A 25,699-nucleotide genomic window follows, 5' to 3' on the forward strand; every position below is an offset into this window, starting at 1 on the left:
TTATCTTGACTCATTACTCAGACATTTAAATATAAACTTTTATGCTTTGTGACTACGTGGTACTTACATCCTAACATATCAATCCCTTCACAAACATGATGTTGATGGGTCCTATATTTCCTACATGCCCCCAACACTAGCCTGCTGCATGTGCATAGCCTAACTGTGTTACAAATGCAAATTCAGCTTTGCACTCACCCTTTTTTATTTGCATGATCATATGCAAATGTACTAATTAGCACATTGTCTGGTTTGCCTTAATAGTCAGCATTTTTGACAGTGTTTAACGAGGGTGTTTTGTTTTTTTTTGTTTTTTTTCCAGCTCAGAGTCTGAATACTGGCAGAGGGACTGCAGTGGCAGTTTTCTCTCTAGAAAATACAGCTTTTGGAGAAAATATATATATTACATAAATGAATGAATACACAATTCTACATATTGCTCTCTCTCTCTCTCTCTCTCTCTCTCTCTCTCTCTCTCTCTTTAGATATTTTACATCTACCCCATAACAAACTCGACCCCATATTAAGATTAAAAATTAAACAATGAATTTTTAATGGATATTGATGATGATAACCTAAATGACAAGCAAGGACAAAAGATCAAAAATGATAATGTTCCAAGGCTCATTTCTCAAGCGGAGCCACTGATTGGTTGATTATACCGTGTTGTCTCCCCTCTGAGAATCTACTTTAATAGTCTCATAATGTTGTCAGAGTCCACAATGAGTAAAACTCAACCAATTAGAATAGTAATAGAGCTAATTAGTAACAACAACAAGAAAAAAAAAAAAAAAGATTTTGGAAAGGATGTTTTTTTTTTTTTTTTGAAAATTCATCATTTCAATGTTCATTAATGTTTTTGGTGCAATCTCACTATCCCATAATTTATGGCTGTCTCAGAGGCATCACATCACATGCCTCCTCCACATATTCTCCTTCCTGGTCTCATGCTTCCACAAGATAGACAATATATGAATATACACATTGTTATTTTCACTGTTAAATCCCACTGCATATATAGATGCATAAATACATACATAAATACACACATACAGTAAATGCTATACATAAATACATTGCTTCTTCACACTTCAAACATTCAAATTTTCCCCATTCAAATGCATGCTGTGCTAGACAAATATTACATGGTCAATGTTTACTATTATTTATCCTTCTAAAATTAATTTCTTTCTGTTCTTGAAGTTACATTGTGTAAATGTTCATTTAGTGTTAGCTTCTACTGCCCAAACACTAAACCTGCTTTTTTGCTTTCTGCTCTACTATTTTGTTTTTTTTGTTTGTTTGTTTTTTTTTAAAATTGCATTTGTCTCATATTAATGATTCATTTGACTTAAAACAGAATTACATCATTTTCTACCTCAATGTGTTTGAACTACAATGTGTGTGTGTGTGTGTGTGTGTGGGGGGGGGGGGTAACTATTTACCTCCTCAAAACAGTGAACTGTATAGTCAGTGTTATAGATTTAACCAGCTGTGTTTGTGCCTAAAGCTATTTTGAGTGAACACATGTATCTACATTTGTTTACTGCTGATGCTGTGAGCAGCCATGTTGACTTCATTTGCAGAACTCAGGGTTGACGAGACCATCCTGAGTTAAAGAGCCTGAATTCTAAATTGAGGGAGTGTTTTCTTTGTTTTCAACCTACAAGTTAAGACCTTTAGTTGTATGTATCATAATATCATTCGTATAAATGCATGGCAACCTCTAACCAAATATGACAGCTGAGATATGAGACTTCCTCTCACAGGAAGATCAGGCCTTATCAGTTAGAGCAGTGGTCATCAACCCTCTTCCTTGAGATTTACCTTTCTGCAGGTTTCATCTCCAACCAAAACCTAACACACCTGCTTTAATTGGTCAAGAACTTCTTAAGGCAATGATTAGATGGTGGCCACAAGCATGGTTGGAGCTAAAGTCTTTAGGAAGATAAATTGACCAGGAACAGGGTCGGTGACCACTGAATTAGAGTATGCAGCTCAGACTCATCACATCATCATCATCTCACATCTAGACCACTGTGTATGTGTACTGCAGCTCCCTACAGCCTGATATTTCAACATGCACCAACTGGTCTTCAAGCAGCATGTTACACCGTTCCTCGTCTCACACCATTGGCTCTCAATATTCAAAGCTCAAATGCTCACCTCCAGCTGTCACTGGAACAGCACCCAGCTACATAGAGGTACTTATTTGAACGTACATCCCATCTCATCCAGTCTACAAATTTTTATTTTATTTTCTTCTCACACATGGTTCCTTCATGATCTCTTGCCCCCTTGGAGAAGCATCTTAAGACTTCTTGAACACATGATTTGGCCTCATTGCATATTTTGTAATATTTGGTTTCTATACTCTTTCTTTCTTTTTTTTTTTTTCCAATATATTACAGCTCTTGGCATTGCACGGAAGTTTCGTTGCTTTACTATTACTGTCTATAGATCACTGAAACATACTCTGACCCTCATACTGCTTGGATGATACTTGCCTCACTATAAGCAAGTTTGGAGCAAAGTATAAATGTAAATGTGAATGGAAATGTAATGGCATCATGTAACATCCTTTGCCACACTTCTGCATGATCACTCGCTAATGCAGTTTTCCATCTCACACTGCAAGCCTTCATCATTATTGTATTAGAAAGTGTTGGACTGCTCAGAGAACTGAAAGAAAACTGCTCTCTAGTTTTTAATTCACTATACATGTGATGGAAACCAACACGTTAGCTGCCGGAGTTGGATTTATAACAAGATTGTAGTGTAGATATTTCCTCCTGAATGTGAGGTTTTTAGGAAGGATATGGAGCTGAGTAAATTCATGCATTCATGCTTCCATTATTAGCTGATACTATGTGCTGTATGTCGATAGAAAAAAAAAGTGCTTATTGTCAATGACTGGGTCATGGGTGTGTGTAGAGACTATTTTTTTTTCAGTGGCATTTAAACATCAATTCATCAATAATTTGCAGCCATGGTTTTAAAGCGAGTCCCATGGTTCAACAGCTGCTCTGCTCATAGCCTCAGGTCACTTGAGCGATTTCACTTAAGAACTGCTGCACACAGCCCTAACAGCATACACAATCCTGACAACACACTGGGAAATTCTTCCTCATTCTATCTTTTTCTCTCTGCCTCTTCCACTCACCCCCTTCCCCCACTCTCTTTCCTGTACTCTCACAGTCTGTGCAAGTGTTGTATGGTGTTGCAGGCTGTGCTGTGCATTTTTTTTCTGTAAACCTGACATCCTATTGCTCTTAGCCAGTGCCTGTCACAGTTTGAGAGATGCCGGCAAAAACAAAACCGAACAAAAAGGACAGCAGGTAGCATAACATCCCCTGCTGGCAGTAGAGTCAAAGCCACCAGGTCGCCGTGTTGGAGTCACTGCCATATGGTAACCTGGGGCGAAGCAGCTTTTCTGTTTACTCAGGGTCATGTCAGATTAATTTCTGCTTAACCACAACATGCTTTCTGGTGCCAGCTTCTCCCTCCTACCACTTCCCCTGTCATGCACTGTCCAGGATGTAGAAGGGTAGAGTGGTGTGTATTAGGTATGCACCTCAACACAGTGGAGAACTTTGCAGTGTAGGTCTAGCCCCACAGTAAGTACTATGCCATTCTTTTTAAATCAGTAACAAAGTGGTCATCATAGACTGCCAAGCCGTAATGCACAAAATACATTTAAGTAAAAAAAAAAAAATTCAATCACACACAAACAGGTGCTAATAAAAGCAATTCATCAATTACTTTTGCTTGCAGCCACTAAAGTATATTTAGCTTCCAGGAAGCCTCATGTGACATTTTCCCCACAAATCATACCCAATGGAAATCAAAATATGATTAGTTGATTCCACTGTCACTCCTTAGTTATATTCAAATATTAAAGCATTAATAATCAAACAATGAAAGCATTAAGTTATTTTGTACAGTTCTTGTGTAGTATTAACTTTTTCAGCAGTTTGTGCAAAGATAGCTTTTCTGTGTGATTCTGTGGGAGCCTTCCCTCCCCACACACATCAATGAGCCTTGGGCACCCATGATCCTGTTGCCGGTTCACCGGTTGTCCTTCATTGGTGCACTTTTGGTAGGTACTAACCACTGCATATCGGGAACACTGCACACGACCTGCCATTCTGGAGATGCTCTGACCCAGTCGTCTAGCCACCAAAATTTGGCCCCTGTCAAAGTCACTCAGATCCTTACACTTGCCCATTTTTCCTGCTTCCACATCAACTTTGAGAACTGACTGTTCACTTGCTGCCTAATATATCCCACCCTCTGACAGATGCCATTGTAACGAGATAATCAATGTTATTCACTTCACCTGCCAGTGGTTTTAATGATATGGCTGACTGGTGTATGTATGTCTCTCAATGTCCACTTTAATAAGAACACCTGTACACCTGCTCATTTATAGAGTTATCTAATCAGCCAATCACGTGGCAGCAGCACAATGCCTAAAATCATGCACATACAGGTCACGAGCTTCAGTTAATGTTCACATCTCATTCATACATACTATGAGAGTGAAAAACTGCATTGTTAAGTATTGTATTGATGGCATAGAATCACAAAACATAATTCAGAAATAAGCAGGTAGGCTGTCTTGTAAACCAAAGTATTTAACTCCATAATAGTAAATGGTCTAACTGGAGTCAGAGCAATTTATGGAAGAATGGAAGGACAACAAAACATAGATTTTTTTAAAGAAGCAATTGATGTATATCAGCATTGTAATATATTAAGTATGACACATTTCTGCAACCTGGATAAATTGATGCTGGTTACGGCCCTGAGTACAATAGAAATGGAATATACACATGGTGACTCTTTGAAATAAATACATTAGTAGAATTTTAGGATTTTTATTTCCACAAAATACTCAGGCATTCTGTGAAGTGTGCCCTCTGCCTTACAGTCATCTGCTGGTTCTCTGGTGGTTCCCTGTGCATTTCGGGAAAAAGTAGGGTTTTGCCTTGTGTGCATAAAATGCTATGGGCCAGGCACTCTTTTCTATCAGCAGTCAGAGACAATTTCCCCTGGTCTACCTTCCCTTTTAATAAAGTAATCTCCATCTTGGAGTCCAAGAGGTAAGCAACCTTATGGGATGTTGTATTTCTAATTGTGCTGTCAGCTCATCCACTTAATTATGTCCAATCAATCTCCAAAGGGAAGATGGCCAACCATCCTAGTGTGTGTGTGTGTGTGTGTGTGTGTGTGTGTGTGTGTGTGTGTGTTTCTGAGTATGCCTGTTTGGACATATCTGCCAAGTGTCACATCAGGGGAGCATTTGGAGGGTGAAGAGTCCTCTTATTAGGTCACAAATGATCACAAGTGACCTTTCCTTCTTCTCTGATGCCCATGGCTCAACATCAACTCGCATCAGTCAGGATTCCCATGGTGTGAAAAATCATATGGCAACTGACATAGCAAGCTCTCATCAGTGGCCATGCACAAACTGCAGTGTCTTGAAGTCAACATGGCAGCAGGGTTTTTTTGGAGAACTATTGGTCTCATACTGTAATTAGAGCTTTGGCTGAATTCATCCCATATGCTTCTGTATTTATGATTTAGTTTTGAACATGTTAGTACCAGATGAGTTTCACTGTGCAGACTGCACACACATAGAAAATGCATACATTTATTAGAGAGCAGTAACAAGTGTTTACATGTGCCTGATGGCACATTGCCACACCACCCGCCATCTTGGCAGCCAATGCCACTGAACCTCCCGTCCCATAATCGCTGGCTCTCAGCACCTCTAATTAATTTACTTAGCTCTACAAAGTGGTGCGTTGCAGGACAGCCTACATCTCTGAGCTCTAACAAGCCTGACTTGACAGCATTGTGTTTATTTAACTATTTAGTCACATTATCAGTGTAAATTATGCTATCTTCTAAACACCCTCCTAAACTGATTTGATAAGCCAGGGTATTCTATGTGATGGTGGCAGTCTGTAGAGATGACACCAGCATGTCCACGTGTGGAAAGCAGATATGGTCAGAGACCAGACAATGTTCAATCTTGCATGCTATGTGTGTGTGTGTGTGTGGGTATGTGAGTGTGTGGGTTGTAGCTGTTCTCAGTGAAAGGGTGGAGGACCATATCCCCTTAGCATCAGACACGACAGGCTGACACCCACCCGCCCACCCTTTTTCCATTTCAGATGCAAAGCCAGTGAGCGCTGCATGCATATAGTCACAGCAGCAATCTCATCTATGTCCAATCTGTCATGCCACTGCTTTTCATTATTCTTATTTGGAGATAGGGAGTCATATTTTATAGACACTTGAGCTGCCGAGCGCGGCCGACTGCTCTCTGGCCAGGCAGACGTGCCACTCTCTCCACATGAATCTAGGTCAAGGCGAGAGTGAGAGAATGAGAGAGAGAGAGATGGATGGGTAGATGGATAGATGGATAGAAAAAAGCTTTCTATCTGAGAGACAAATGAACTCATGAACATTTTCAAATTTGATCCTACTACAAGTGGCCAAGAAAAAGCTTATGGTCAGTCTCTGTTCTTCATCTCATCTTCCATCCTCTCACATCTCTCTCTCTCTGTCTTCTACTTCTACTTCTTTGTCTTCTTCTTTTTCTTACTTTCTTACTTGTTTAGGCACACATCATGTTACAAACGTATGCCATATAAGATGGTAAACATGCAGAAGTCTTGAAGGTTGCTGCAGTGGCTGTGCTGTCAGATCAGTCGACTGGCTGCATCCCATGCACGCAGCGCTGAAATAATTCTGCCATAGCTTCACAGAGCAAGTGTGCTTTACATATATACATATATCATCCAAACATATGCTTTTCAGCTCTGTGCCAGCAATGGAGCAGCTTTGGATATATGGGTGTGTGTGTGTGTGTGTGTGTGTGTGTGTGTGTGTGTGTGTGTGCTGAATCCAGATGTCACAGCAGTCTCTCATTCTGTGGCTGTCATTGAAGCAGCAGTGGGGGTAGGGTTAAGGTGACCTGTTTTAAATATAGACTTGGTTGTGATGACATGCCACGCTTTCGACTTATACTATAAAACATATTTGCCTATCAGTCCTTTAAGATTTTCTTTCTTCTCATTTTAACCATATCCTTCCATAATCAGGGAGAAATCGACCAAAACATTGTCAGTTAAATATTTTAATCAGAAGAGTCTTAGAAAAAGTTGTTCTTTTTATGATTCTATAAGGCTTATACAAAGTGCAGCACCAGTACAAGCATTTCTGTCCATGAATATCATTAATACAAAGGCTATGTAGTTAAACCAAGTGATTCACTGATATATATATATATATATATATATATATATATATATATATATATATATATATATATATATATATTTATATATATATCACATGATACAGTGGAGGAAATATGGTAGTTACTTATGTAACCCCAGATAACCACAATCACCTGGCTTCTATCTTTCTGCCTGCACATGCATGCCATGATCTTCCAACAAAGTCACATAATGATGCATGATGCAGATATTCGCAATAATTACCACCACTGTCTTTTCCCAGAATTTTTTCACTGAGCTGGGACAGATTCCAAATAACAAGACACCCTGGAGATTATGCAAGGTTTATAGAAACATTAAATACATAACTAGTACTTCATTTAACCCTTCCTACCTGTATAATGTTTGACAAATATGTCAGGAGGAACCTTAGGACTGCCTTGAAACATGCTCAGAGATGACCACTGCACTCTCTCACACACACACACACACACACACACACATACACACACGCACACACCAATGGCAGATGGAGAAACTACATCATGAGGCCTGTGCAGAAGCAGTGCAGACTTCTCAGCACAGTTGCCCAACTCTAGATAGGGTATAGAGAGACGAGTGGTTTCTCTATAATGATTAAGACAGGTCTTCTATCCATGGGTGTAACCTGGCCCTGGCATTTGGGGCTGTAGCACTGAAGATTTTTTCTTTAGCCCCGAATACTTCTCCACTTGGAGCGGTTTGTCACTATGTAACTGAACACCAGTAAAAGAAGACGGCAGCTGACAGGTCTCTAGCTCACATAGTCAGTCAGTGTGAGGGAGAAATGGATGTATGGTAAAAAAAAAACACCTGAGGCAAGTTTTATGATAAATCCAACATTTTGTCCAATTTTCACATTTTTAAGCAATTAGACATATGCAAGAAAAAATTGCACAGAAACATTCCTAATTTTTTTAAGGGTCTCATACAATAGGTTTACATGCATCCAAGGTCAAAAAACACTTTAATTGTCTCATCATTTACGTTGCAGCATCACCTCTTTTTCCCAGTCATTTCCCAATGACCCGTTCAAGGATCCATTCACTCTAAACTTCTCCTTTCAGAGAGCCTACTCTGCTTTAATTGGTCAGATGTCCCAGTCTGTTGTGATTGGTCTACCGCTCACAGCACATGCCAGAAAGGAAATGCCCATCAGCATATAGGAGTTTCAGCTCCGTAATGTCGGTTTTACCGTACCAATTTGAGCCCGAGTCTGATAATGATGCATCAGAAGATAAACCCGAACCACCATCGCGATGAGAACAGGAAGTTTATATGTAGTTTAGCAATAACGCGAGGTAGCCGGTTAACAGAGCTAAATACTAGCAGCTGTGCACTGGCTATACACATATACAACAAAAAGCCATGCACTTAGAATACTCGGTAGACAATATATACATAAATAATTAATCATACTTACAGGTTGTGATCCAGAGGTGCAAGATGGTCCAAATAAAGTGGGGATGGCCCTATCTTTAATGAATAATTGTTTCGCAAATCCCGCATTGGTGTCAGCTAGATTTGAGAAGCAGTCATCAGTGAAATGACGAGAACACAAAAGGTCAGAGTTGAACTGCTGTGGTATCGTTTTAAAATGAATTCTAACCACTGATGCTTTACATCCTCATCCTTTGGGAGTCCATGCAAAGTGATTTTACTTTCACAGCACAGAAAGCAATGTCTTCTAGACATGAAAACAACTCTTTCAGGATGCAACTACAACTGTAATGTTTGAGAGTGGGTCAATGTACACGTTGTTCACGAGTAGCCAGTGAAGACCAGAGGTGGATTTTTGTTACAAATCCTACGTAGGTTAGTGCAGGAAATAAGTCTGGAATTACTGACGACTCATTTCAGGTGATCAGAATCGGTTGTTTCTTTTGGGAGTCAATAACTCCATTTGTCATCCGCTTTTGATTTTTGAAACTTTGTAGACTTTTTACATTCACAAACAGCTCTATAACACGCTACATGAAAGGTCATATCTGAAAAAGCATAATAGGTGCACTTGAAAAAGGGAAGAGCTGAGTATCGCTCACATATGGTGAATAAAATGATATAGCGCAGACAAAATCCTTATAGATGAACATCGCAAATGCAGAGCGGTGTGACTAGATAGCTAACAAGGGAAAACTCACTCAAAGCTAACAGACTGTGTAGTGTTCTACAAAAAATAATGCAATATCAAATAAAGCTCACTTACAACAGTTTTAAAAAAAGAACAAGAAAATGTTATCCCCAGCTTTTGAGTACAGGTCACTTGTAGCTCCAACTCTGGTCACATTTCACTTCTTTCAGTGTTTTCATTAAAACCATGCCTCAAACAGAAAACTTAAACAGAATTGAAACCTATAGTCTTTTTTTATTGATAAATTAATTTAACTTAAATTAACTCCTATATCCTATCACGTTACTAAAACTATACTCACTATACTGTAGTTTATGTGAAGCCTTTGTGTCCTGTGCATCTGTATCTCCTCCAGTTCCACCTTTAGCCAGAAACTTGTTCTACACTTAGGTCCTGAGTAGAGTTTTCTACTCAGTAACCGTCAGGTTCATAATCTGCCTTATGAGAATGCACTCACTATCTTCACAAACAAGAGGAAGAAGTAAAGAGAACTGATGAATTATTGAACCAAGTGTTCTTGGAATTCGCCTTCAGCCTGACCATACAAGCAATGGGGCAGGAGTGTGACCAAAACACGTATTAACCACCAGTCATGTTTCAGCTCTATGATGAAATGAGTATCTGTCAGCTTCCCGACAATTGTCTATCTCCATGTTTGACACATAACAGTAATTAAGCCAAATAATAATCCTAAATAGTTAGTGTGCATTAGTGCTAGTAAAGTGCATTCTCTGGAGCGTCAACATTCTGTAGCGTTTAGCACTGCTAAGAGAGGAGAGAAAGAAAGAGAACTTCACACACATATATATATACACACACACACACACACACACACACGCTGATGGAGACTGGCAGGCTACACTGGATGATGGTGACAGGCGACTCACTCTGGGTGGTTTTGGGAACAGCGTTTGTGATGAGTGACATAGCGGCACTCCACTCCATCACTTTTCTCCTCACTCCCTGCTGGAAGTGTAAAAGAGGGCCATCGTTATGGACTCATCCTCATAAGAGCTCTCCTAATGAGGCCAGAACAAGCTTCTGATTAGGACCATGGCTAGAACCCATGCTGCATCACTCTCAGCAGCCTGACCACATTAGGAAATTGTGATTAGGCCTTAATGCCTTCATTCTGGTAAACTATGTATTTTGTTGTGGCACAAGCTACAAAGTGCTGAGTTGTATTTACTTTTTTGTTTGTACCCATCCTTTCACTAATATACAGTAAAGCTGGTAGAAGTACACAGATTATTCAAGTAAAATAACAAATATTTACTTAAAAAGTACCCTGGTAAAAGTTCCAAATTCCTGACTCGAGATAAAGTACAAATTGTTAAACTGACAAATTATGATGAAATAATTATATAAAAGTGCCCCACCCCAAACCTGTCAAGTACGGATTGCGGCTATGAGGTAAGATAAACGCTATCGGCTATTTGTAAAAGGCTAGGACCCACTAGATATATCCCATCCAGACTTCCTGTTTCAGTGGAAATTACATATTGAATAATGCTGCCCATTTCAAGTCACTTCACGGGCATCTAGTTTCTCTAACATTAGCTAGCATGCTAAAACTTCTAACAATAAAGCTGCTTGCAGTTATTGAAGCTGAATGAATGAATGAATGATACAAACTGACTAGTTAAAAATAAAATGTCAGATAGATATTTGTAAATATACATCAGAGCTTTTTTAGACTGAAGAAAAGACATTTGAATGCCAAGAGGTCTTTTTTTTCTTTCCAGAAACCACATTTCATTAAAAATAAATAAATAAATAATAATAATAATAATAAACAACATTTTTGAAACATACTATCTCAACTATTTCAGCAATATGATCTGGCGTACCACTGGTTTCAAAGTTATTTCAAGGCCCTTTTGCAGCTGCTTTACTCTGTAATTTTGTAAGGCATTTTGTGTGTGTGTGTGTGTGTGTGTGTGTGTGTGTCTGTATGTGTGTGTTTTACTGATGATAAAGATGTCTGATGCACAAATAATCTTTTTTTTTTTCTTCCATATTTTTATGATTTATAAAAATCTGTAAATGCTTAGCAGGTATGGTGGTGCAGGGGGTACTGTTGATGCCTCACAGTTCCAGCTTGAGATAGGGGGCTTTCATACTGGCAGTTTGATCTGAAACAGAGCACGGTTTGCATGAAAAATGAATGTGATGTGAAAGCTGTCATGCAGATCAGCAAGCGCACCATGGTAGCAAACACGAGACTGCCTGTAGGAGGTAGTCAGAGTTCGGTTGCACTGGAACTGTGCTGTGATTCGTGTGAATGTGAACGCAACTAGTACTCAGAAAGAAAAGTAACCTGCGCATGTGATTTAGCCGATGACGATCGTTAGATTCCACAACACACGTGTACCATGAGTGGAGGGGGATTTTGCAGGATAAGGAAGAGGTCCACTGCTGCACATAATAGCGCCAAAATACTACAAAAAGGAAAAAATATGATGAGTCGCGTTGTGTTCTAAATGCACATTTGTGATGAGCGCAAATGCACCGGGGTTCGATAGAATCAAATGAGTCTGAAACCAGACCAACGTCTGCACTGGGAACAATCGCAATCAGATTCGGGACTGCAGCGAATGTGCCCAGTGTGAAAACCACCTTACAGCTCTGGTTATTGTCTTTGCAGCGTTTCACATGTCCCTCCCCAGTGTCCACATGGGTTTCCTATGGGTTCTCTGGTTTCCTTTCAGCTCCCAAAATCATGCAAGTAGGTTGATTGGCTCGGTGTGAATCTATGTGTGTGCATGGTGCGCTGCAATGGACTGGTTGAATTTCTGATATGCCCCCAGTGTCCCAAGGATAGGCTCTTGATTCACCATGACTAAAGATGAATGAACGAATGAATGAATGAAAATTATGCACTAACCAGGGTGTGAGTAGAAAAAATAGTTATTTTCTCTCCTTGAAACATGTGAGCCAGATGTCAATATTCTTAAGTTAAAAAAAAATCAACTAAAGCCCAGATAAGTCTATTAATGAAGTCATTTCATATTTCCCACCTCTTGCTAATAGCGTACTCTGTGTATTCTATTAGCTTTAGTAAAGAGTAGATCAGATGCCTGGATGCTTTTCCTGTTTGAAATCTGCAGGTGTCATTGATATAGGCAATCTGCGTCCTCTTGACTCCGATTCCATTAACTCGGTAACAAAGGACACAAAGTAGCAAGCACTCCACTTTGTTAGCCAAGAGAATTACTATGGGTGCTGGGTCAGTTAGGCTGTACCGACTCATACAAATTACTGTACCACAAAGTGAATCAGTATGCCCTTTCGTCAGGAAGAACTCATTCCTGTTCAATAGCTGTGATAATGCAGCGAGTCTGAGTGTGTAAATGCCCCCTTAGGTTTTAAATTCATATTAAATCTCATAGAAAAATGTTACATGGGCGATCCCTAAAATTTGATAAGGTGGGTATTAAACGTAGGATTAAGGATCCGAATCTCTCTCTCCATGCTCATGTCTCTCTCCCCACAGGCTGAAACTGGCACTTCCACCATTTTCCCCCGCAATTGTTTGCCCTCTCTTGATGCCTTCATCACTCTCCTGTCCTTCCTCTCCGTCCCTGTCTCCCACCCTCCTTCTTCTCCATTCCTTGGCCTGCCATCAATCTTGCTAAAATGACAGCCGACAGATGTTAGCCTTTGCAAAGATCAAATCCGTGGCTGGAGGGCTGCTCACTGCGGAGCATACTAGTCACTGGGAAGACGCAGGGCCACAGCCGTGGTGTGCATGCACATACAAACACACACAAACACAGACACGACTATGGCATCTTTCCTCTTGGTTGTGTCTTCTCTGTGACCACACACACACACACACACAGACCCACTCATACACGTTTCATTCAGCAGTGACATGCAGTGCTGATGGCTAAATATGATGTGACATCAGGCCAAGGCATGGGAGGGAGGGGTGACAGGACAGTCAGCATCAGAAGGGTGGAGGGCACACACACACACACACACACACACACACACACACAGTGCCAAATCATGATGTAGTAAACCTAGGACCACAATTCTACACTCACTCTATTATTTCTTCCTTAGAAAATATCTTTATATATTTCCATTAATTGTACCTGGCTGTCTTTATTTAGCTGCTTCAGGCTAGCCTGCATATTTACATTAGTAGAGCTCTTCTTCACCGATCCAGTTTGAGCTGTAACGACTCATGCAGCAAGAAAGGTGAAGCGATGGTGGTGTCCCTGCTGGCCATCGTCCCTTATCTCAGTCTGTGTCAGCTGCTCAGTGTGCCTCAGTGTGTGTGTGTGTGTGTGTGTGTGTGTGTGTGTGGTTGTGTGTGAGTGTGTATGCGTCCGCATTCTGCCCACAATGCATCACAGCATACCCAGAGTAATGCAATCCTTATGCATTCAGATGTAGATAGTAAGTAGTTTGACTGAGGCCGGATAATGCTGAGCTAACGGTATCGCCTCGACACCCATCTCTCACTGCAATACAATAGCTGTATGTTCACGCTTATGATTGATTCTCCACTTCCATAATCTGCTTCAGCTCCATTGTTGGTGCGCTCATGAGCCCTGACTACGATTCATATAGTTTTATGATCCGAAACCCTGCCTTCCATCTTGACATAACTGCTGTCTGGAAAATCTTACAGCAGAGAAACCTTAGCCTGTTTTTGGGGGGGGTTTCAGATAAATTTTTCTGCCACAAGTTATTGCTTAAGATAACACACACACACACACACAAACACACACACACACACACACAAGAAAAGTTTCCTGTTAACAGGGTGGCAGATCGTAGCTCTCACAGGAACATGTCATCGCCTAAAACAGTGGAAGGACTTGGCATATTAAATGGACATCTTTCTTCTTTACACTCACACACACACACACACACCAAAAAAGAAGAAAAAGTAGAAAAAAACAGACACAAGTGTACTTTGCGGTTTGGTTAGCAAGTCAGGACGGGACTGATCAGAAATGGCATAGGAATGTGGAAGGCCACAACTCTCCACTGGTTATGAATGTAGACAGAACAACAAAGTGGAGTTCAATGTTTGGGTGCAGAACCCAATGCTTTTGACATTCTTCTGTGTCTCGATTTCCTTCTCACCATGTCTATGAGTAAGTGAGTTGGTTAGATGTCTTGGGAAGTTGGGGTACAAAAGCAAGGAGCACTTTCCCAGCAGATGTCACTAACAGGCAGTGGTGGTGTGTGATACACAGTGGAACAGTGTTAGGAACACACACACAGTCTATAAACACTGGCAGCTTCAGAGGGCAGTAATGTAACTATCCAAATCCACATACTGTCACACACTTAAGTTTGTCTCAGATCATCTAAATATCCAGCATGGAGTCTGTCCACACTAAATCAAACATTCCTCTATGTGAATGTGGGTATAAATTTAATAGGCTGTTTCTCCACTCAAACATGGCAAACTGTACACACCCTTTAACCACTTAGCACTCACAGACACCTGTGACACGGTGCATCACAGCAACAGTGCACAAATCCATATCGCATATCCCTCTTAAAGTGAAGCACCACTGCAAAGCAAAAGTTATTCAGACTGTTCACCTTTATCCTATTATAAACATTACTATCCTGATGCGTGTGGTCTCTTCCAGGATGACTCCGCCCCATCAACAGGAGATCAGGCCTCACTGAATTGTTTGATGATGATGGTGATGAACATGGTCAGTCATATGCTATGACATCCACAGTCACCAGATCTCAACCCTGTTGAAGATCCATGGGAGATTTTGGAGTGATGTGTTAGACAGTGTCACCACCATCATCATCAAAACAACATCAGGGTGAAAATATCTTTTGGATTATTGGTCATCCGTTCAGTATCGTTCCAGTGAATCAGTGCAAAAGGTCAACTGAAGAGTTTTGGTGGCTCATCTTGACCCAACACCTTGCTTACAAACAGTGAGATACTAGTGATCCACCAGTTGAGATACCAGTGATCCTGACCACTTCTGCTCTCCAGACCTGCCTGAACTTCTGGTTGGGTTCTCATCACTTGGAAATCACTCACTGTTGCCGAGGATGGCCCCACATGGACAGCCTAAAAATCAATAAGAGAACTGAGGATAGTATCACTTAAAAAGCATGAAGATGGCTTTGAACTACAACTGATATGAACAGTTTCGCTATGATAGCCTTAGGACTGCCATGAACAGTTCTGTACTCAAGTTTCCTAGTTATGAAGTTCCTGGTTACACAACTGCACTATTTGACCATGTAGTACACAGTTACAGAAGGGAATTATTTTTAATCACACTATCTGGTGTCAGCTGGGTTCCCTATTGAGTCCAGTTCCTGTCAAGATTTCTTCCTCATATATTCCCTGGGAGTCTCTCCTTTCCACTGTCGCCACTGGCTTGCTCTTTGGGGATAAATTTATACATTTAAAATTTATATGCTGAATTTATATATTTCTGTAAAGCTGCTTTGTGACAATGCCCATTGTTAAAAGCATTATACAAATAATACTTAATTGAACTGAACTTTCAATTCAAGACATTTTCATACCTATTGCCCAAAAAACAGACATTTAATAATAATACCTACAGTGCTATGAAAAAGTATTTGCCCCATCCTGATTTTTGCACATACATTTTCACACAGGCCCAGTTGGTATTGGATAACTTTTTGCTTCAGTAAATAACACCATTATTTGAAAACTGTACTGTGTGTTTACTCAGGTTACCTTTGTTTAATGTTGTATTTCGTTTGAAGATCTAAAATTATTTAGTATGAGATGTACACAAAAACAAAAGAGATAAGGATGGGGCAAATATTTTCTTTAAAGCACTCTATGTGTTAACAGCACTGCTATAATGATAATACGTATCATGTCTACTTAATGAACCTGTATGAATTTTCTGAGAATTGTATTAGATGATTAGACCAAAATAGGACACACACAGAGAGAGAGAGAGAGAGAGAGAGAGAGAGAATTATGAAAACACATTGCTTCACATTTGACACATCACACATGTTCACACATTTATATTCACTTTGCAGATGTTTTTTTTTTTTTAGTTCTTATTATGTTTGTAAGAGAATATACGTAGCTTGGCCAGTGTTCATAAAGCATGTCACATATGACTGTCCTTTTCTGCTATGAATTGACCCACATGGGGAAAGTCCTGGTGATGCAGGAGTCGGGAAGGTTAGTCCAAGTGCAGGACAGGAAAGGAGAGACACATGGGACTAAATATTGATTGAGCTCTGACATTGATTAAACTCCCCTTGATTCACAATGACTGGCCACTACTTGCATGCATATAGATCCTCATGTGTCCCACAAGAAAGCCTGTCTTTTTCTCTTCTTCTCCCTCTCTGTCTACATTTCTGTCTCACTCTGGGAGATTAAGGCACTCTTCCTCCACCCTTACCTTCTTTGTTTATTGTTGTTCTTTCGTGTGTGACTGTCGTCCATCCATGGGCATTGGTCCGGATGTGCTATTGTTTTATTGTCTTTGTTTTCAGTCTGTTCTGTTGCCTTTGACATTCTTGTCTGTCACTCAGGACATGTCACTCCAGTTGTATATCTATTCAGTATAGAACACATTTTTGAATTAATTACATGGTATTCATTCATAAGCTCTTTTTCTCACCGTGACCTGAAGGAGGGTGTGCGTATATGTATGTGCGTGTTGAGGCAGGTTAATGAGTGTCCATGAGGGAAAGAAGACAGGAGGGGTGATGAGGGGCAGGCAAGTTCAAGGGCAGAGGCACGGAACACAGACACATAAACATGGTTGATGGTATGTGAGCTATAAAGACATAAAGGTTAGGATGGGGTCAGGCTGTACAATAAACAGCCCCCATTACCTTCTTTGTTTATACAGATAAAGAATCTACTGTAAAATCTCCCCATAGTGCAGGCAATGTTTATCCTTGCAGAGGACAGCTGAGGTAAATGGGGGCCTGAAAGGTGAATCACAGAAGGCAGGACTTCTACCACACAATCTGAGGAAGACTAGAAACAAAACACAAGGTGTTACCAATGACATTTACTAGTTGTCGTACATATACAGAGACTTTATTTGTGATTTGTTGTTAAAATGAAGGAAAAGGAAAATAACGCTGGTGTTAAATTAAATCTTGAAGGTGCTGGAAGGGCAGAGTCTGGCACTTCCATGTTGTCTCTTCCAGTGAGAAAGCACAGACACTGAAAACACACATACACATACTCTTTGTCAGTCTCACATTTCAAACACACAACATGCCTCATGCACACACAGAGCTGGTCAGTGTTCTGATTTGCATTTCTATACATTTAACCCATCACAATGTGCATTATACATTAATCTCACACACATATACACACACCAGCGTGTCAGATTGGACTTCAGATTACTCTGAAAAACAATTAAGTGCGAAAGTCTTGTTTGTTTTTGCTGCATCTATTTTGGCTCATTTAAGACAGGTGAATCCAGTCTCATCTTTTTTTTTTTTTTTTAATTTGTGATGCATCTTGCAGAGTTTTTTGTTTGTTTGTTTTGTTTGTTGTTTTTTTTTAACTTAAATTGGCGATATTGCAGTTTCATGAAATTGTTTTGCATAATCTTTCACAGTGATGTTTGATAAATGTAAATGGTAAATGAGACCTATTATCTCTACTCGTGTTCGTCGCACGTGAATCGGAGAGGGTTTTGGCCGAATGCACGTTGTGATGACGTCACGTGACACGTCTTGGGAGAAATCTGCAGAAAATCTGCTGTAATTTAAAAAATTGTAAGCTCCAAATATTGCCGAGTTTGCTTGATTTTGAGTTAATTTCTGCGATCTCAAATGTGCAAAATCCTTTAGGAACTGAATCGTGATCTTTGTTCTCACTCTAGCAGCCACAGAACTAAGAGGTGCTCTATACCGCCGAATCACTATCTCTATGCTGACTTTTGTGGACTTTCCACATAGTCACAGCTCGAAAAAGTCCTAGACTGTGATAAACCACATGCCAATTGAATAAAAATATAAAGGATTCCTCATTAGGTGATCTGTTGCAGTTGCTGCTGATAACGGCTGATAAGACTCCAGGAACATTATGAGGTCACTTGTGTGAACATTCATAATAATTACTTCCTAAACATCTGTTATTACCATCACTTTAATCATGTGGTAGTATGAATGCAGAGTATGAAATCAGAAATAGCAGAGTTACAGGGTCAGGTTTGCTTTTTCTTCTCCAGTGTGAGTTAATAAGTGTCCAGTGTATACACTAATAAGGTGTCAGAGTTCATTATAGATTTCTGCTCTCTCGTGCTTGCTCCCAGCTGCCCTTTCTTCACGTATGGTGCACCCCCTATCAAGATGGTTGCCATGCCAGCCGGGGAGATTTGCATGTGTGTTATCTATTTAAATAAATTCTCATGGTTTATAACCACTATAATGCGTCTTAGCCAAGCCCAGCTCATTGCTAATTTATAGCCAGTCTAGTGTGTCTGCGGCTGATGACACCACATGAAGCATGGAGTCTAGACGACATTGAGCCCAGTGTCCATGGGGTAATTGTTTTATGCAAATGAAAAAATCCAAGGGTGACATGTTCATTGCGCATCCATGTAATTTGATTGAGGTATGCTGTGACTCCTGGCAGCTGATTCTGCCCTCTTTTTTTGATTATTACTACTGCTGATTTTTGGGTGCATGGTGGACTGCAGAATGTTTTCATGGGAGGGAGTAATACTTATGTCAGGTCTGAGCAGAGTAACATCCTGCAGCAAAGCACACACACACACACACACTTATATATATATATATATATATATATATATATATATATATATATATATATATATATATATATAAAGTCTCCTCATACTGTATTCATAGTGTGATGGATTTATTCATATTGCGTGCTTTGGTTCATGTTGGCAAATGATCTTGCTGTATCCGCACATGCAGATTTTATGTATTGAACCAAAATGTATTGTAATAGCCACGCTGGTTTCCATGCAGGGGCACAGCGGGCAAGCTGTGCTCTGTAAACCCTTTTCCTGAATGCCCTCAGGGCAGAGCCGAAGCAGAGTATCATGTGATGTGATGCCAGAGGTAGAGAGGTGCACAGAAGGAGGACAATGGCAGCAGACCAGTGCATTGTGGGAATCCTGTAAGCAGGGCATTGGGTGACAAAAAGAATGGCTAAGCTCAATTGTTCTTCAGTGTCTCCTCCATACCTGAACGTTGTACGCATGTCAGCCGTTCAATCCATTCTCCTTACCTGGTCTATTATAGCATTGCCACTACGGCAGAGTCATAAAATGTTTATTCTCGTGTGCTCCATTTTCACCTCTGAAAATCCTGAAACCCTGTTGAAACCCAGTTCATGCTAAGTAGAGAGTAGTGCAGCGGCTGTTGGGAGGGGTGACCTCATTCTCCTGGGAGAGGTGACGAACGACAGACCTCCTCAGTGCCTCACTGTGACCTTTCCTGCTGCCCTGCTCTGCATATGCAGCACACATATAATGGCCCCTTTAATTATCAGAGTAACCATCATGCCATGGCAGGACAGGCAATCATAAATCTTTCCAGAGAGTACACACCACTAGCGGCTATGAAGAGAAGGCCCAAGTGCCTCTCTCTGATGAAGACCCCATGCTTGATCTTATGATCCAAAACCCTGATGGCTGGTTTGGGCAAAACATTTTTAGAACTATCTTTTACTATCTCTATCTTTATCTCTGTGTCTTTTCTCTGTCTTGGGCTTACAGTTCTTTTTATCTGTCTGACTTTAGCTCTGGTTCTCTTTACACATGAGCACACACAATGTCAGAGAGACAGACATAATGGGACATAAAGTATCTCACTAAACCTTTCTGTGTCATGGGAGCACCAAGTTCCCACCATGTACTGTGGGTCTACCACACAACCAGCACAGCCAAACCAGTCAAAACCAGATAAAACCAGATAAAAATTATTAAATGTATTATAATTGTTGTTATTGTTGTTATGATGATGATGATTATTAATAATAATAATAATAGTGTTGTTATTATTGTTGTTATTGTTATTATTGTTATTATTATTATTATGGGCACACAGTGGCTTAGAGGTTAGCACGTTCGCCTCACACCTCCAGGGTTGTGGGTTTGATTCCTGCCATGGTCCTGTATGTGCGGAGTTTGCATGTTCTATCCGTGTTGCCGGGGTTTCCACCAGGTACTCCGGTCCCCCCCAGTCCAAAGACATGCATGGTAGGCTGATTGGCATATGCGAAGTGTGTGAATGTGTATGTGATTGTGCCCTGCAATGGATTGGCAGTCCTGTCCAGGGTGTACCCCATCGTGAGCGCTAGGATATGCTCCAGGTTCCCTGTGCCCAAGTAGAATATAGAAAATGGATGGATTATCATTATTATTATTATTATTATTATTATTATTATTATTGTTGTTGTTGTTATTGCTATTATTATACACTTAGATAGGGAGGAGGAAGGAGGAAACCCAAAGAGCACTGAGGAAAGTCACACAGACACAGGGAGAACATGCTGTAAGAAACTTACAGCTCAGGATCGAACCAGGAACCCTGAAGCTGTGAGGCAGCAACGAATCCCACTGTACAACCACAGTGGGATTCGTTGTATTTATTATTACCCAGTATTTATTATTTTTAAGATAATAATAATGATAAGAATTTCTTCTTCTTCTTCTTCTTCTTCTTCTTCTTCTTCATCATCATCTTATGATTATTCATATGATTATTCTTCTTATTATTATTATTATCATCATCAGCGGAATGAGTGTGCAACATGTCACTGGTATAAATATCAACTATTAAATTAGCATTAAAGCAGTAATTTGTTTCCTGTTAGGAGTACATACAGAATGTCTTCATTAGGAATTTAACAACATGTTCTATATCCCAGGGGACCAATTCTAACTAGTCTATATGAAATCCAGGCAGAATACTAAGACACACGTGGGGCACACACACACACACACACACACACACACACACATAGTCCAGAGACAGTAGCATTTTACTCTGAAGTAGCATTTTACCTCTGTGGCCTCTCAACAATTGCTTCCAGCACAAACATATATTGCACTTCTCTCTCTCTCTCTCTCTCTCTCTCTCTCTCTCTCTCTCTCTCTCTGTGTATGTGTGTGTGTGTGCGTGTGTGTGTGTGCGTGTGTGTGTGTGTGTGTATGTCTGTCTCACACACACACAGACATGCATACACACTCACAGAACACTTCCACCAGTGTTATCTGGCAAAAAATCAGAGGGGAGAGAAATGTTGCGGTCCAAGTTTTAAATTTAATTTCATGCTGGATTTGCAGTGCTCATCTGAATTGCATGTGAGCTGATTGTAATGGGCTTCACTCCATGGCCCCTGGAGAGACAGAGCACAGCTCCACTGCCCATGACAGCATCTCTGCAGCTTCTGGAACACCAGGGGTATGTGTGTGTGTGTGTGTGTGTGTGTGTGTGTGTGTGTGTGTGTGAGAGTCGGGAGGGGGCTGGGGTCATTTCTCACAAGGTCATGGTCAGGCCTGCCCCTAACCAGCTGACCCAGACAGTTCTCCCTATTCAGCCCAGCATACACATCCACTGAAGCTGTCATTCCTGCACAGAGAGTGCAAGAGAGCATGTTTCCCACCCCTCACCCCAGCAAGAGGCCCATAATCACACTTCAAGCATACAGATTCTGTTTAAACCCTGTGTTTAGTCTGATCATGGACTTATAGATCACCTCATTCACTTGTCTGCTCTTTGCAATTAAGATGAAGGATTCAATTAATTAACTCATCAGTGTTTGGTACCTGTTTATCTAATTTAGGCTTAAGGTGGAACTGGAGCCTTCTCATGTGTAACAAAAAAAGCTGACACTGTTAAAATTTCAACTTAAATGATCATGTATTAACATTTTGTTAGCTTAAAATGGCTAATTTTACCAAATTTTGCATGAAATGTTGACACTTTGATAATGCAGTCTACTATATGAAGCAATACATTCATCCATTTTATAATTTGTTGACTGAAACAGTACTTAATGGACAGTGCAGCTAGTTACCTAGCTAAACCATTAGCAACACGACAAGAGTATATCTACAATTAGATCCATACTTGATGTCACATTTTCTAATAATTACAAATAACAACAAACACAAACAGGAATATCCTAGTAAACAAGTAATAATAATAAAAAAAAATTAGCAGCCTGTATACTCCATGGCAGCAGCTAAGAAAATACAGTGTCGATTATCTTTAGGCTGACCAATGTGTTTAAGTTAACTACAATTACAATTATAATGTCTGTAGTTTAAAGAATTAGCAATGCTACCACCTTGCTACTGGAAAACATAGTAAGTTAAGAATGCTAGCTAATGGCTAATCTGTAATATGCAGCATCACTTTCAACACTGACAGTTTTAGACTCTCAGAAAAAAAAGAGTGCTTAACTGTACCATTCCTTGTCACTGGGGTGGTACAGTCAAGTGTAGTACCATTAGTACATACTGTATCTTTAATCTACAAAGGCGTGTATAGTGTAATTTTAATCTAAAAGATCATTAAAGATCATTAAAGTCAATTTATGCACCTTAAACTATATTTAACCCTTAAACGCATACCTTGTGTAGTTAGTGACCCAGAACGTCATTCAGTACCCTCCCCCTTGTTAAATTTTTCACATTAGACCTCCTCCTTCTTAGTATTCCTCAATATATGTATTATCAACAAAATAACAAGCAAAAAATATCAAATTGTCAAATAATATCTGTTTTATCATTAATTTATTGTAAAAATGTTATAGGGTCGCTACTGACCTGAAGTATGTAATAGTGTAAATATATTTTTCTGCGCAACAATATTGAATCTCTTCTGACTCAATAAGTGCAATTCACTTTTATTCCTCAAGGTGGGAATGTTTGGCAAACAATGATGATGTAATGTGTCAATCATAATGACCCCAGACATAAAAGAAATGTTACAAAACTTAACATGGTTCAGTGATTTACTATATGAGTTCCAGTTTACATGGACATGATATGAGCAGAGCATAAGGAAAGTTAATGTGCTCTGCATGGCACTGTAGGAGCTACCCATAGGTTAGTTGTCCCTCCCCTTGGCTAGCAACACCAAACTAGCCTATTCTTATATTTTATTGGTCTGGTAATCCTACAAAAAGTGACAACACCCGAGGCAAATTTTATGATAAATCCAACTTTTTCTGATCGTCATACATTGGCAGCTAAGTTACCTCAGCGTCCATAAACCAGAACTTTATGGAAGGCTACTAGCTGAGCTGGAGAAAAATGCACAGAGAACAATCTGGGCTCAGCCTCGGATAATTAACAGCCCCTGTTTTTAGAAAATTATACATGATAAAATGCCTTTAATTACGAAAATATTAAATATTGTAATGATTTAAATTTTGTTATGGTGACTGAAACGATTGAATGAAAATGCTACGATACTTTCACTATTTTAGAGCGTGAATTATAAGTGCGTAATGTTAATGGTGTATATTTTTTTATATGTTTATTGACAAATAAAATGTCAAAATGTAACGAAATATGCTGTATTTTATTATTTTGTAATTGTTAATAAAATATTAGGACAGTTTTATACTATTGGAGTAATTTAGAGATCCATCCGCGTTAGATATAAACTCCGGGTCGCTAACGACTCGAATATGTAATAATGATTGCTGAAACATGTATGCATTTAAGTGTTAAAAATACACTATATCCACATTTCCAGGTGAAATGTGCATATTAAAGGTGGAAAAGAAACAGGTACAAGCCTGGTGACAGGGAAAGAGAGTATACATGTGTGTACAGTTCTGAGAATATACATGTGCAGTTGATACATCAAGAACCTCATGGTGAATTTAAACGACATATTTTTAAAAAATAAAAAAACCTGAAAAAACACTGGCACCAAGGATGGGACAGCTTTCCTCGATTGTGTCTTTTTGTTCAATTTCTGTTCCAAACTCTGTATAATAGTTGTGGTAGAAACTTGGGCATATCTGAGAGTGTACACAGCAGAACAAAGAGCACAAGGGGCAGATGGACATTTTTAAGAGAGCAAAACAGAAAGACAATAAACAGAGATAGCAAGCATGGTTTGAGCAAAGAGTGAGAGAGGATGGAGGGAGCACATGGAGTGGCTGGCTGCTGAGTGACAGGGATGAATAGCAGGGCTGTGGGACGGAGCGGCCTGGCCTCTTGCTGACCCTGCTCTGGCCAGTGTGGGGATTCAACAGCATAGAGTAAACACACTGCTGGCCTTGTCAGAAACGAGGCCCCGGGGCTGGCTTATATCACACACACATTAAACTCAGAGCAGGAGACTACACGGCAAGACCCAGAAAGACAAACTTCATTGGCTTGCACTGAAACTCTTAGGCTACTTTTATGAGACATGTGAGTGTGTGTGTGTGTGTGTGTGTGTGTGTGGCTGTTATAGAATTTCATTTCTCGATGTTTATATGGGTCGAAGATGAGATGTATAATGTTAATATGGTAATATGTATAAATAATACTTGATATCATTTCACTGCTGTTTATATTAAACTGGCATTTACATTAAAAATGTAATGTCATTTACATGTAATATAAAAGTGTTGACATTAAAAATGACATTCAGAATAATGGTTAATATTAAAGTGTAACATCAAATACCTAAAAACTCAAAAAGTCACAATAAAAATATGAGCTGATATTTAAAAATTATTATTATTATTATTACATCTTTATTTTCCAGTGCAGCTCTGTGCAACCATGATGGAGCTGTAATCCAACGAGGAGAAGAACACGCAACGCACATTTACATATACGTTTAATCTGGGCTCAATCAGAGATGTCATAAATCATCAAACTGTCAACGAATAATCATTTTCAGAGCTTCCTTCTTCCTCAAACTGACTGTCCATCTCTGTTCCTTCTTTTCTTTTTTCTTCTACTGTCTAGACACCTCTACAGTGAAGTAAAGCAGAGAGGCGGCCAATTACAGAGGTTACAAGTGGTGCCGCAATTAAGGAAATGTACAGATCAGCAGAGTTCAGGGATTAAAAAAGGCCGTCAAAAACGGAAAGCCCTATAAAAGTATGAGTCATAATTTTTGAACAGTAAAGTTGGTGCAAATGGCCATGTCAGTGATAAGGCGGCTTTTTATGCGCAGAGCAAGCCGCAGCTTCTATAAAATAATTTGCTCGTGCTAATGGTAAACAGCATTACATTAAGGTGATTGTTTAACCCTTTCTTGTTGTGTTTATGACTTCCTGACAGCACTAGGTGGTGCGAAAGGA

General features: G+C 39.8%; 1 long non-coding RNA gene across 1 annotated transcript in view; it reads right to left on the reverse strand.

Annotated features, from left to right (window-relative positions):
* Nucleotides 1-17,364: 17,364 nt before the first annotated feature.
* LOC128605749 (uncharacterized) overlaps nt 17,365-25,699 on the reverse strand; it is a 91,152-nt gene continuing 82,817 nt past the window's right edge. Inside the window, exon 3 of the long non-coding RNA XR_008385594.1 lies at nt 17,365-17,608. This is a non-coding gene — a long non-coding RNA (uncharacterized LOC128605749). The remainder of the gene's footprint in view (nt 17,609-25,699) is intronic.

This window comes from Ictalurus furcatus, chromosome 3 (genome assembly GCF_023375685.1).
Source record: "Ictalurus furcatus strain D&B chromosome 3, Billie_1.0, whole genome shotgun sequence".
NCBI classification, from domain to species: Eukaryota; Metazoa; Chordata; class Actinopteri; order Siluriformes; family Ictaluridae; genus Ictalurus; species Ictalurus furcatus.